The sequence below is a fragment of the Tasmannia lanceolata genome, unplaced genomic scaffold (assembly GCF_043159265.1).
Source record: "Tasmannia lanceolata isolate RefF3 unplaced genomic scaffold, GAP_Taslan_0.1 ptg000037l, whole genome shotgun sequence".
NCBI classification, from domain to species: domain Eukaryota; kingdom Viridiplantae; phylum Streptophyta; class Magnoliopsida; order Canellales; family Winteraceae; genus Tasmannia; species Tasmannia lanceolata.
This window is the reverse complement of record NW_027518714.1, coordinates 38425020-38440000: the sequence shown is the minus strand read 5'-3', so window position 1 is coordinate 38440000 and position 14981 is coordinate 38425020.

Genomic DNA, 14981 nt, shown 5'->3' with positions numbered 1-14981 from the left:
ACAGTGAAGAAATTTCTACCAATCTTCAAATTCCCTTTCCGGGAAAAGAAATCTTGTTTTAAAAATCATTGGGTTGAGAGAGTTGTTGTCCGTTTTTCAAAGAGTATGCGAAACGTCACCCAAAATTAAAACCTCTATAACTCTCTCACTTTAAGTCCAAAAGTGGTGAAATTTCTACCAATCGGAGGTCTTCTAATTCTCTTTCATGGGAAAGAAATCTCGTTTCAAAATTCGTTGGGGTGACACAGTTATAGTCCGTTTCACAAAGAGTGTGTTAAACGTCACCCAAATTAAAACCTCCATAACTCTCTCATTTTAAGTCAAAAAGTGAGGAAATTTCTACCAATCGGAGGTCCTAAGATTCTTTTTCTTGGGAAAGAAATCTCATTTCAAAATTTGTTGGGATGAGAGAGTTGTAGTCCGTTTCATAAAGAGTGTGCGAAACGTCATCCAAAATTAAAACCTCTGTAACTCTCTGACTTTAAGTTCAAAAGGGGTGAAATTTCTACCAATCTTCAAATTCTCTTTCCGGAAAAAGAAATCTTCTTTTAAAAATCATTGGGGTGAGAGAGTTGTTGTCCGTTTTAGAAACAGTGTGCGAAACGTCACCCAAAATTAAAACCTCTATAACTCTCTCACTTTAAGCCCAAAAGTGGGGAAATTTCTACCAATCGGAGGTCCTAAGATTCTTTTTCTTGGGAAAGAAATCTCATTTCAAAATTTGTTGGAATGAGAGAGTTGTAGTCCGTTTTATAAAGAGTGTGCAAAACGTCATCCAAAATTAAAACCTCTGCAACTCTCTGACTTTAAGTTCAAAAGGGGTGAAATTTCTACCAGTCTTCAAATTCTCTTTCCGGAGAAAGAAATCTTGTTTTAAAAATCGTTGGGGTGAGAGAGTTGTTGTCCGTCTTATTAAGAGTGTGCGAAACGTCACCCAAAATTAAAACTTTCATAACTCACTTATTTTAAGTCGAAAACTGGAGAAATTTCTATCAATTAGATGTCTTCAAATTCTCTTTCAGGAAAAAAAATCTCATTTAAAAATTCGGTGGGATGAGAGAGTTTTGGTCCATTTTATAAAGAGTGTGTGAAACGTCACCCAAAATTAAAACTTCCATAACTCTCTCATTTGAAGTCAAAAAGTTGTGAAATTTCTACCAATCAGATGTCCTAAGATTCTTTTTCTTCGGAAAGAAATCTCATTTCAAATATTGTTGGGATGAGAGAGTTGTAGTCCGTTTTATAAAGAGTGTGCGAGACGTCATCCAAAATTAAAACCTGTGTAACTCTCTGACTTAAAGTTCAAAAGTGGAGAAATTTCTACCAATCTTCAAATTCTCTTTCCGGGAAAAGAAATCTTGTTTTAAAAATCATTGGGGTGAGAGTTGTTGTCCGTTTTTCAAAGAGTATGCGAAACGTCACCCAAAATTAAAACCTCTATAACTCTCTCACTTTAAGTCCAAAAGTGGTGAAATTTCTACCAATCGGAGGTCTTCTAATTCCCTTTCATGGGAAAGAAATCTCGTTTCAAAATTCGTTGGGGTGACAGAGTTATAGTCCGTTTCATAAAGAGTGTGTTAAACGTCACCCAAATTAAAACCTCCATAACTCTCTCATTTTAAGTCAAAAAGTGAGGAAATTTCTACCAATCGGAGGTCCTAAGATTCTTTTTCTTGGGAAAGAAATCTCATTTCAAAATTTGTTGGGATGAGAGAGTTGTAGTCCGTTTTATAAAGAGTGTGCGAAACGTCATCCAAAATTAAAACCTCTGTAACTCTCTGACTTTAAGTTCAAAAGGGGTGAAATTTCTACCAATCTTCAAATTCTCTTTCCGGAAAAAGAAATCTTCTTTTAAAAATCGTTGGGGTGAGAGAGTTGTTGTCCGTTTTAGAAACAGTGTGCGAAACGTCACCCAAAATTAAAACCTCTATAACTCTCTCACTTTAAGCCCAAAAGTGGGGAAATTTCTACCAATCGGAGGTCGTAAGATTCTTTTTCTTGGGAAAGAAATCTCATTTCAAAATTTGTTGGAATGAGAGAGTTGTAGTCCGTTTTATAAAGAGTGTGCAAAACGTCATCCAAAATTAAAACCTCTGCAACTCTCTGACTTTAAGTTCAAAAGGGGTGAAATTTCTACCAGTCTTCAAATTCTCTTTCCGGGGAAAGAAATCTTGTTTTAAAAATCGTTGGGGTGAGAGAGTTGTTGTCCGTCTTATAAAGAGTGTGCGAAACGTCACCCAAAATTAAAACTTTCATAACTCACTTATTTTAAGTCGAAAACTGGAGAAATTTCTATCAATTAGATGTCTTCAAATTCTCTTTCAGGAAAAAAAATCTCATTTAAAAATTCGGTGGGATGAGAGAGTTTTGGTCCATTTTATAAAGAGTGTGTGAAACGTCACCCAAAATTAAAACTTCCATAACTCTCTCATTTGAAGTCAAAAAGTTGTGAAATTTCTACCAATCAGATGTCCTAAGATTCTTTTTCTTCGGAAAGAAATCTCATTTCAAATATTGTTGGGATGAGAGAGTTGTAGTCCGTTTTATAAAGAGTGTGCGAGACGTCATCCAAAATTAAAACCTGTGTAACTCTCTGACTTTAAGTTCAAAAGTGGAGAAATTTCTACCAATCTTCAAATTCTCTTTCCGGGAAAAGAAATCTTGTTTTAAAAATCATTGGGGTGAGAGAGTTGTTGTCCGTTTTTCAAAGAGTATGCGAAACGTCACCCAAAATTAAAACCTCTATAACTCTCTCACTTTAAGTCCAAAAGTGGTGAAATTTCTACCAATCGGAGGTCTTCTAATTCTCTTTCATGGGAAAGAAATCTCGTTTCAAAATTCGTTGGGGTGACACAGTTATAGTCCGTTTCATAAAGAGTGTGTTAAACGTCACCCAAATTAAAACCTCCATAACTCTCTCATTTTAAGTCAAAAAGTGAGGAAATTTCTACCAATCGGAGGTCCTAAGATTCTTTTTCTTGGGAAAGAAATCTCATTTCAAAATTTGTTGGGATGAGAGAGTTGTAGTCCGTTTTATAAAGAGTGTGCGAAACGTCATCCAAAATTAAAACCTCTGTAACTCTCTGACTTTAAGTTCAAAAGGGGTGAAATTTCTACCAATCTTCAAATTCTCTTTCCGGAAAAAGAAATCTTCTTTTAAAAATCGTTGGGGTGAGAGAGTTGTTGTCCGTTTTAGAAACAGTGTGCGAAACGTCACCCAAAATTAAAACCTCTATAACTCTCTCACTTTAAGCCCAAAAGTGGGGAAATTTCTACCAATCGGAGGTCGTAAGATTCTTTTTCTTGGGAAAGAAATCTCATTTCAAAATTTGTTGGAATGAGAGAGTTGTAGTCCGTTTTATAAAGAGTGTGCAAAACGTCATCCAAAATTAAAACCTCTGCAACTCTCTGACTTTAAGTTCAAAAGGGGTGAAATTTCTACCAGTCTTCAAATTCTCTTTCCGGGGAAAGAAATCTTGTTTTAAAAATCGTTGGGGTGAGAGAGTTGTTGTCCGTCTTATAAAGAGTGTGCGAAACGTCACCCAAAATTAAAACTTTCATAACTCACTTATTTTAAGTCGAAAACTGGAGAAATTTCTATCAATTAGATGTCTTCAAATTCTCTTTCAGGAAAAAAAATCTCATTTAAAAATTCGGTGGGATGAGAGAGTTTTGGTCCATTTTATAAAGAGTGTGTGAAACGTCACCCAAAATTAAAACTTCCATAACTCTCTCATTTGAAGTCAAAAAGTTGTGAAATTTCTACCAATCAGATGTCCTAAGATTCTTTTTCTTCGGAAAGAAATCTCATTTCAAATATTGTTGGGATGAGAGAGTTGTAGTCCGTTTTATAAAGAGTGTGCGAGACGTCATCCAAAATTAAAACCTGTGTAACTCTCTGACTTTAAGTTCAAAAGTGGAGAAATTTCTACCAATCTTCAAATTCTCTTTCCGGGAAAAGAAATCTTGTTTTAAAAATCATTGGGGTGAGAGAGTTGTTGTCCGTTTTTCAAAGAGTATGCGAAACGTCACCCAAAATTAAAACCTCTATAACTCTCTCACTTTAAGTCCAAAAGTGGTGAAATTTCTACCAATCGGAGGTCTTCTAATTCTCTTTCATGGGAAAGAAATCTCGTTTCAAAATTCGTTGGGGTGACACAGTTATAGTCCGTTTCATAAAGAGTGTGTTAAACGTCACCCAAATTAAAACCTCCATAACTCTCTCATTTTAAGTCAAAAAGTGAGGAAATTTCTACCAATCGGAGGTCCTAAGATTCTTTTTCTTGGGAAAGAAATCTCATTTCAAAATTTGTTGGGATGAGAGAGTTGTAGTCCGTTTTATAAAGAGTGTGCGAAACGTCATCCAAAATTAAAACCTCTGTAACTCTCTGACTTTAAGTTCAAAAGGGGTGAAATTTCTACCAATCTTCAAATTCTCTTTCCGGAAAAAGAAATCTTCTTTTAAAAATCGTTGGGGTGAGAGAGTTGTTGTCCGTTTTAGAAACAGTGTGCGAAACGTCACCCAAAATTAAAACCTCTATAACTCTCTCACTTTAAGCCCAAAAGTGGGGAAATTTCTACCAATCGGAGGTCGTAAGATTCTTTTTCTTGGGAAAGAAATCTCATTTCAAAATTTGTTGGAATGAGAGAGTTGTAGTCCGTTTTATAAAGAGTGTGCAAAACGTCATCCAAAATTAAAACCTCTGCAACTCTCTGACTTTAAGTTCAAAAGGGGTGAAATTTCTACCAGTCTTCAAATTCTCTTTCCGGGGAAAGAAATCTTGTTTTAAAAATCGTTGGGGTGAGAGAGTTGTTGTCCGTCTTATAAAGAGTGTGCGAAACGTCACCCAAAATTAAAACTTTCATAACTCACTTATTTTAAGTCGAAAACTGGAGAAATTTCTATCAATTAGATGTCTTCAAATTCTCTTTCAGGAAAAAAAATCTCATTTAAAAATTCGGTGGGATGAGAGAGTTTTGGTCCATTTTATAAAGAGTGTGTGAAACGTCACCCAAAATTAAAACTTCCATAACTCTCTCATTTGAAGTCAAAAAGTTGTGAAATTTCTACCAATCAGATGTCCTAAGATTCTTTTTCTTCGGAAAGAAATCTCATTTCAAATATTATTGGGATGAGAGAGTTGTAGTCCGTTTTATAAAGAGTGTGCGAGACGTCATCCAAAATTAAAACCTGTGTAACTCTCTGACTTAAAGTTCAAAAGTGAAGAAATTTCTACCAATCTTCAAATTCTCTTTCCTGGAAAAGAAATCTTGTTTTAAAAATCATTGGGGTGAGAGAGTTGTTGTCCGTTTTTCAAAGAGTATGCGAAACGTCACCTAAAATTAAAACCTGTATAACTCTCTCACTTTAAGTCCAAAAGTGGTGAAATTTCTACCAATCGAAGGTCTTCTAATTCTCTTTCATGGGAAAGAAATCTCGTTTCAAAATTCGTTGGGGTGACACAGTTATAGTCCGTTTCATAAAGAGTGTGTTAAACGTCACCCAAATTAAAACCTCCATAACTCTCTCATTTTAAGTCAAAAAGTGAGGAAATTTCTACCAATCGGAGGTCCTAAGATTCTTTTTCTTGGGAAAGAAATCTCATTTCAAAATTTGTTGGGATGAGAGAGTTGTAGTCCGTTTTATAAAGAGTGTGCGAAACGTCATCCAAAATTAAAACCTCTGTAACTCTCTGACTTTAAGTTCAAAAGGGGTGAAATTTCTACCAATCTTCAAATTCTCTTTCCGGAAAAAGAAATCTTCTTTTAAAAATCGTTGGGGTGAGAGAGTTGTTGTCCGTTTTAGAAACAGTGTGCGAAACGTCACCCAAAATTAAAACCTCTATAACTCTCTCACTTTAAGCCCAAAAGTGGGGAAATTTCTACCAATCGGAGGTCGTAAGATTCTTTTTCTTGGGAAAGAAATCTCATTTCAAAATTTGTTGGAATGAGAGAGTTGTAGTCCGTTTTATAAAGAGTGTGCAAAACGTCATCCAAAATTAAAACCTCTGCAACTCTCTGACTTTAAGTTCAAAAGGGGTGAAATTTCTACCAGTCTTCAAATTCTCTTTCCGGGGAAAGAAATCTTGTTTTAAAAATCGTTGGGGTGAGAGAGTTGTTGTCCGTCTTATAAAGAGTGTGCGAAACGTCACCCAAAATTAAAACTTTCATAACTCACTTATTTTAAGTCGAAAACTGGAGAAATTTCTATCAATTAGATGTCTTCAAATTCTCTTTCAGGAAAAAAAATCTCATTTAAAAATTCGGTGGGATGAGAGAGTTTTGGTCCATTTTATAAAGAGTGTGTGAAACGTCACCCAAAATTAAAACTTCCATAACTCTCTCATTTGAAGTCAAAAAGTTGTGAAATTTCTACCAATCAGATGTCCTAAGATTCTTTTTCTTCGGAAAGAAATCTCATTTCAAATATTATTGGGATGAGAGAGTTGTAGTCCGTTTTATAAAGAGTGTGCGAGACGTCATCCAAAATTAAAACCTGTGTAACTCTCTGACTTAAAGTTCAAAAGTGAAGAAATTTCTACCAATCTTCAAATTCTCTTTCCTGGAAAAGAAATCTTGTTTTAAAAATCATTGGGGTGAGAGAGTTGTTGTCCGTTTTTCAAAGAGTATGCGAAACGTCACCTAAAATTAAAACCTGTATAACTCTCTCACTTTAAGTCCAAAAGTGGTGAAATTTCTACCAATCGAAGGTCTTCTAATTCTCTTTCATGGGAAAGAAATCTCGTTTCAAAATTCGTTGGGGTGACACAGTTATAGTCCGTTTCATAAAGAGTGTGTTAAACGTCACCCAAATTAAAACCTCCATAACTCTCTCATTTTAAGTCAAAAAGTGAGGAAATTTCTACCAATCGGAGGTCCTAAGATTCTTTTTCTTGGGAAAGAAATCTCATTTCAAAATTTGTTGGGATGAGAGAGTTGTAGTCCGTTTTATAAAGAGTGTGCGAAACGTCATCCAAAATTAAAACCTCTGTAACTCTCTGACTTTAAGTTCAAAAGGGGTGAAATTTCTACCAATCTTCAAATTCTCTTTCCGGAAAAAGAAATCTTCTTTTAAAAATCGTTGGGGTGAGAGAGTTGTTGTCCGTTTTAGAAACAGTGTGCGAAACGTCACCCAAAATTAAAACCTCTATAACTCTCTCACTTTAAGCCCAAAAGTGGGGAAATTTCTACCAATCGGAGGTCGTAAGATTCTTTTTCTTGGGAAAGAAATCTCATTTCAAAATTTGTTGGAATGAGAGAGTTGTAGTCCGTTTTATAAAGAGTGTGCAAAACGTCATCCAAAATTAAAACCTCTGCAACTCTCTGACTTTAAGTTCAAAAGGGGTGAAATTTCTACCAGTCTTCAAATTCTCTTTCCGGGGAAAGAAATCTTGTTTTAAAAATCGTTGGGGTGAGAGAGTTGTTGTCCGTCTTATAAAGAGTGTGCGAAACGTCACCCAAAATTAAAACTTTCATAACTCACTTATTTTAAGTCGAAAACTGGAGAAATTTCTATCAATTAGATGTCTTCAAATTCTCTTTCAGGAAAAAAAATCTCATTTAAAAATTCGGTGGGATGAGAGAGTTTTGGTCCATTTTATAAAGAGTGTGTGAAACGTCACCCAAAATTAAAACTTCCATAACTCTCTCATTTGAAGTCAAAAAGTTGTGAAATTTCTACCAATCAGATGTCCTAAGATTCTTTTTCTTCGGAAAGAAATCTCATTTCAAATATTATTGGGATGAGAGAGTTGTAGTCCGTTTTATAAAGAGTGTGCGAGACGTCATCCAAAATTAAAACCTGTGTAACTCTCTGACTTAAAGTTCAAAAGTGAAGAAATTTCTACCAATCTTCAAATTCTCTTTCCTGGAAAAGAAATCTTGTTTTAAAAATCATTGGGGTGAGAGAGTTGTTGTCCGTTTTTCAAAGAGTATGCGAAACGTCACCTAAAATTAAAACCTGTATAACTCTCTCACTTTAAGTCCAAAAGTGGTGAAATTTCTACCAATCGAAGGTCTTCTAATTCTCTTTCATGGGAAAGAAATCTCGTTTCAAAATTCGTTGGGGTGACACAGTTATAGTACGTTTCATAAAGAGTGTGTTAAACGTCACCCAAATTAAAACCTCCATAACTCTCTCATTTTAAGTCAAAAAGTGAGGAAATTTCTACCAATCGGAGGTCCTAAGATTCTTTTTCTTGGGAAAGAAATCTCATTTCAAAATTTGTTGGGATGAGAGAGTTGTAGTCCGTTTTATAAAGAGTGTGCGAAACGTCATCCAAAATTAAAACCTCTGTAACTCTCTGACTTTAAGTTCAAAAGGGGTGAAATTTCTACCAATCTTCAAATTCTCTTTCCGGAAAAAGAAATCTTCTTTTAAAAATCGTTGGGGTGAGAGAGTTGTTGTCCGTTTTAGAAACAGTGTGCGAAACGTCACCCAAAATTAAAACCTCTATAACTCTCTCACTTTAAGCCCAAAAGTGGGGAAATTTCTACCAATCGGAGGTCCTAAGATTCTTTTTCTTGGGAAAGAAATCTCATTTCAAAATTTGTTGGAATGAGAGAGTTGTAGTCCGTTTTATAAAGAGTGTGCAAAACGTCATCCAAAATTAAAACCTCTGCAACTCTCTGACTTTAAGTTCAAAAGGGGTGAAATTTCTACCAGTCTTCAAATTCTCTTTCCGGGGAAAGAAATCTTGTTTTAAAAATCGTTGGGGTGAGAGAGTTGTTGTCCGTCTTATAAAGAGTGTGCGAAACGTCACCCAAAATTAAAACTTTCATAACTCACTTATTTTAAGTCGAAAACTGGAGAAATTTCTATCAATTAGATGTCTTCAAATTCTCTTTCAGGAAAAAAAATCTCATTTAAAAATTCGGTGGGATGAGAGAGTTTTGGTCCATTTTATAAAGAGTGTGTGAAACGTCACCCAAAATTAAAACTTCCATAACTCTCTCATTTGAAGTCAAAAAGTTGTGAAATTTCTACCAATCAGATGTCCTAAGATTCTTTTTCTTCGGAAAGAAATCTCATTTCAAATATTATTGGGATGAGAGAGTTGTAGTCCGTTTTATAAAGAGTGTGCGAGACGTCATCCAAAATTAAAACCTGTGTAACTCTCTGACTTAAAGTTCAAAAGTGAAGAAATTTCTACCAATCTTCAAATTCTCTTTCCTGGAAAAGAAATCTTGTTTTAAAAATCATTGGGGTGAGAGAGTTGTTGTCCGTTTTTCAAAGAGTATGCGAAACGTCACCTAAAATTAAAACCTGTATAACTCTCTCACTTTAAGTCCAAAAGTGGTGAAATTTCTACCAATCGAAGGTCTTCTAATTCTCTTTCATGGGAAAGAAATCTCGTTTCAAAATTCGTTGGGGTGACAGAGTTATAGTCCGTTTCATAAAGAGTGTGTTAAACGTCACCCAAATTAAAACCTCCATAACTCTCTCATTTTAAGTCAAAAAGTGAGGAAATTTCTACCAATCGGAGGTCCTAAGATTCTTTTTCTTGGGAAAGAAATCTCATTTCAAAATTTGTTGGGATGAGAGAGTTGTAGTCCGTTTTATAAAGAGTGTGCGAAACGTCATCCAAAATTAAAACCTCTGTAACTCTCTGACTTTAAGTTCAAAAGGGGTGAAATTTCTACCAATCTTCAAATTCTCTTTCCGGAAAAAGAAATCTTCTTTTAAAAATCGTTGGGGTGAGAGAGTTGTTGTCCGTTTTAGAAACAGTGTGCGAAACGTCACCCAAAATTAAAACCTCTATAACTCTCTCACTTTAAGCCCAAAAGTGGGGAAATTTCTACCAATCGGAGGTCCTAAGATTCTTTTTCTTGGGAAAGAAATCTCATTTCAAAATTTGTTGGAATGAGAGAGTTGTAGTCCGTTTTATAAAGAGTGTGCAAAACGTCATCCAAAATTAAAACCTCTGCAACTCTCTGACTTTAAGTTCAAAAGGGGTGAAATTTCTACCAGTCTTCAAATTCTCTTTCCGGGGAAAGAAATCTTGTTTTAAAAATCGTTGGGGTGAGAGAGTTGTTGTCCGTCTTATAAAGAGTGTGCGAAACGTCACCCAAAATTAAAACTTTCATAACTCACTTATTTTAAGTCAAAAACTGGAGAAATTTCTATCAATTAGATGTCTTCAAATTCTCTTTCAGGAAAAAAAATCTCATTTAAAAATTCGGTGGGATGAGAGAGTTTTGGTCCATTTTATAAAGAGTGTGTGAAACGTCACCCAAAATTAAAACTTCCATAACTCTCTCATTTGAAGTCAAAAAGTTGTGAAATTTCTACCAATCAGATGTCCTAAGATTCTTTTTCTTCGGAAAGAAATCTCATTTCAAATATTATTGGGATGAGAGAGTTGTAGTCCGTTTTATAAAGAGTGTGCGAGAAGTCATCCAAAATTAAAACCTGTGTAACTCTCTGACTTAAAGTTCAAAAGTGAAGAAATTTCTACCAATCTTCAAATTCTCTTTCCTGAAAAAGAAATCTTGTTTTAAAAATCATTGGGGTGAGAGAGTTGTTGTCCGTTTTTCAAAGAGTATGCGAAACGTCACCTAAAATTAAAACCTGTATAACTCTCTCACTTTAAGTCCAAAAGTGGTGAAATTTCTACCAATCGAAGGTCTTCTAATTCTCTTTCATGGGAAAGAAATCTCGTTTCAAAATTCGTTGGGGTGACAGAGTTATTGTCCGTTTCATAAAGAGTGTGTTAAACGTCACCCAAATTAAAACCTCCATAACTCTCTCATTTTAAGTCAAAAAGTGAGGAAATTTCTACCAATCGGAGGTCCTAAGATTCTTTTTCTTGGGAAAGAAATCTCATTTCAAAATTTGTTGGGATGAGAGAGTTGTAGTCCGTTTTATAAAGAGTGTGCGAAACGTCATCCAAAATTAAAACCTCTGTAACTCTCTGACTTTAAGTTCAAAAGGGGTGAAATTTCTACCAATCTTCAAATTCTCTTTCCGGAAAAAGAAATCTTCTTTTAAAAATCGTTGGGGTGAGAGAGTTGTTGTCCGTTTTAGAAACAGTGTGCGAAACGTCACCCAAAATTAAAACCTCTATAACTCTCTCACTTTAAGCCCAAAAGTGGGGAAATTTCTACCAATCGGAGGTCCTAAGATTCTTTTTCTTGGGAAAGAAATCTCATTTCAAAATTTGTTGGAATGAGAGAGTTGTAGTCCGTTTTATAAAGAGTGTGCAAAACGTCATCCAAAATTAAAACCTCTGCAACTCTCTGACTTTAAGTTCAAAAGGGGTGAAATTTCTACCAGTCTTCAAATTCTCTTTCCGGGGAAAGAAATCTTGTTTTAAAAATCGTTGGGGTGAGAGAGTTGTTGTCCGTCTTATAAAGAGTGTGCGAAACGTCACCCAAAATTAAAACTTTCATAACTCACTTATTTTAAGTCGAAAACTGGAGAAATTTCTATCAATTAGATGTCTTCAAATTCTCTTTCAGGAAAAAAAATCTCATTTAAAAATTCGGTGGGATGAGAGAGTTTTGGTCCATTTTATAAAGAGTGTGTGAAACGTCACCCAAAATTAAAACTTCCATAACTCTCTCATTTGAAGTCAAAAAGTTGTGAAATTTCTACCAATCAGATGTCCTAAGATTCTTTTTCTTCGGAAAGAAATCTCATTTCAAATATTATTGGGATGAGAGAGTTGTAGTCCGTTTTATAAAGAGTGTGCGAGAAGTCATCCAAAATTAAAACCTGTGTAACTCTCTGACTTAAAGTTCAAAAGTGAAGAAATTTCTACCAATCTTCAAATTCTCTTTCCTGAAAAAGAAATCTTGTTTTAAAAATCATTGGGGTGAGAGAGTTGTTGTCCGTTTTTCAAAGAGTATGCGAAACGTCACCTAAAATTAAAACCTGTATAACTCTCTCACTTTAAGTCCAAAAGTGGTGAAATTTCTACCAATCGAAGGTCTTCTAATTCTCTTTCATGGGAAAGAAATCTCGTTTCAAAATTCGTTGGGGTGACAGAGTTATTGTCCGTTTCATAAAGAGTGTGTTAAACGTCACCCAAATTAAAACCTCCATAACTCTCTCATTTTAAGTCAAAAAGTGAGGAAATTTCTACCAATCGGAGGTCCTAAGATTCTTTTTCTTGGGAAAGAAATCTCATTTCAAAATTTGTTGGGATGAGAGAGTTGTAGTCCGTTTTATAAAGAGTGTGCGAAACGTCATCCAAAATTAAAACCTCTGTAACTCTCTGACTTTAAGTTCAAAAGGGGTGAAATTTCTACCAATCTTCAAATTCTCTTTCCGGAAAAAGAAATCTTCTTTTAAAAATCGTTGGGGTGAGAGAGTTGTTGTCCGTTTTAGAAACAGTGTGCGAAACGTCACCCAAAATTAAAACCTCTATAACTCTCTCACTTTAAGCCCAAAAGTGGGGAAATTTCTACCAATCGGAGGTCCTAAGATTCTTTTTCTTGGGAAAGAAATCTCATTTCAAAATTTGTTGGAATGAGAGAGTTGTAGTCCGTTTTATAAAGAGTGTGCAAAACGTCATCCAAAATTAAAACCTCTGCAACTCTCTGACTTTAAGTTCAAAAGGGGTGAAATTTCTACCAGTCTTCAAATTCTCTTTCCGGGGAAAGAAATCTTGTTTTAAAAATCGTTGGGGTGAGAGAGTTGTTGTCCGTCTTATAAAGAGTGTGCGAAACGTCACCCAAAATTAAAACTTTCATAACTCACTTATATTAAGTCGAAAACTGGAGAAATTTCTATCAATTAGATGTCTTCAAATTCTCTTTCAGGAAAAAAAATCTCATTTAAAAATTCGGTGGGATGAGAGAGTTTTGGTCCATTTTATAAAGAGTGTGTGAAACGTCACCCAAAATTAAAACTTCCATAACTCTCTCATTTGAAGTCAAAAAGTTGTGAAATTTCTACTAATCAGATGTCCTAAGATTCTTTTTCTTCGGAATGAAATCTCATTTCAAATATTGTTGGGATGAGAGAGTTGTAGTCCGTTTTATAAAGAGTGTGCGAGACGTCATCCAAAATTAAAACCTGTGTAACTCTCTGACTTAAAGTTCAAAAGTGGAGAAATTTCTACCAATCTTCAAATTCTCTTTCCTGGAAAAGAAATCTTGTTTTAAAAATCAATGGGGTGAGAGAGTTGTTGTCCGTTTTTCAAAGAGTATGCGAAACGTCACCCAAAATTAAAACCTCTGTAACTCTCTCACTTTAAGTCCAAAAGTGGTGAAATTTCTACCAATCGGAGGACTTCTAATTCTCTTTCATGGGAAAGAAATCTCGTTTCAAAATTCGTTGGGGTGACAGAGTTATAGTCCGTTTCATAAAGAGTGTGTTAAACGTCACCCAAATTAAAACCTCCATAACTCTCTCATTTTAAGTCAAAAAGTGAGGAAATTTCTACCAATCGGAGGTCCTAAGATTCTTTTTCTTGGGAAAGAAATCTCATTTAAAATTTGTTGGGATGAGAGAGTTGTAGTCCGTTTTATAAAGAGTGTGCGAAACGTCATCCAAAATTAAAACCTCTGTAACTCTCTGACTTTAAGTTCAAAAGGGGTGAAATTTCTACCAATCTTCAAATTCTCTTTCCGGAAAAAGAAATCTTCTTTTAAAAATCGTTGGGGTGAGAGAGTTGTTGTCCGTTTTAGAAACAGTGTGCGAAACGTCACCCAAAATTAAAACCTCTATAACTCTCTCACTTTAAGCCCAAAAGTGGGGAAATTTCTACCAATCGGAGGTCCTAAGATTCTTTTTCTTGGGAAAGAAATCTCATTTCAAAATTTGTTGGAATGAGAGAGTTGTAGTCCGTTTTATAAAGAGTGTGCAAAACGTCATCCAAAATTAAAACCTCTGCAACTCTCTGACTTTAAGTTCAAAAGGGGTGAAATTTCTACCAGTCTTCAAATTCTCTTTCCGGGGAAAGAAATCTTGTTTTAAAAATCGTTGGGGTGAGAGAGTTGTTGTCCGTCTTATAAAGAGTGTGCGAAACGTCACCCAAAATTAAAACTTTCATAACTCACTTATTTTAAGTCGAAAACTGGAGAAATTTCTATCAATTAGATGTCTTCAAATTCTCTTTCAGGAAAAAAAATCTCATTTAAAAATTCGGTGGGATGAGAGAGTTTTGGTCCATTTTATAAAGAGTGTGTGAAACGTCACCCAAAATTAAAACTTCCATAACTCTCTCATTTGAAGTCAAAAAGTTGTGAAATTTCTACCAATCAGATGTCCTAAGATTCTTTTTCTTCGGAAAGAAATCTCATTTCAAATATTATTGGGATGAGAGAGTTGTAGTCCGTTTTATAAAGAGTGTGCGAGAAGTCATCCAAAATTAAAACCTGTGTAACTCTCTGACTTAAAGTTCAAAAGTGAAGAAATTTCTACCAATCTTCAAATTCTCTTTCCTGAAAAAGAAATCTTGTTTTAAAAATCATTGGGGTGAGAGAGTTGTTGTCCGTTTTTCAAAGAGTATGCGAAACGTCACCTAAAATTAAAACCTGTATAACTCTCTCACTTTAAGTCCAAAAGTGGTGAAATTTCTACCAATCGAAGGTCTTCTAATTCTCTTTCATGGGAAAGAAATCTCGTTTCAAAATTCGTTGGGGTGACAGAGTTATTGTCCGTTTCATAAAGAGTGTGTTAAACGTCACCCAAATTAAAACCTCCATAACTCTCTCATTTTAAGTCAAAAAGTGAGGAAATTTCTACCAATCGGAGGTCCTAAGATTCTTTTTCTTGGGAAAGAAATCTCATTTCAAAATTTGTTGGGATGAGAGAGTTGTAGTCCGTTTTATAAAGAGTGTGCGAAACGTCATCCAAAATTAAAACCTCTGTAACTCTCTGACTTTAAGTTCAAAAGGGGTGAAATTTCTACCAATCTTCAAATTCTCTTTCCGGAAAAAGAAATCTTCTTTTAAAAATCGTTGGGGTGAGAGAGTTGTTGTCCGTTTTAGAAACAGTGTGCGAAACGTCACCCAAAATTAAAACCTCTATA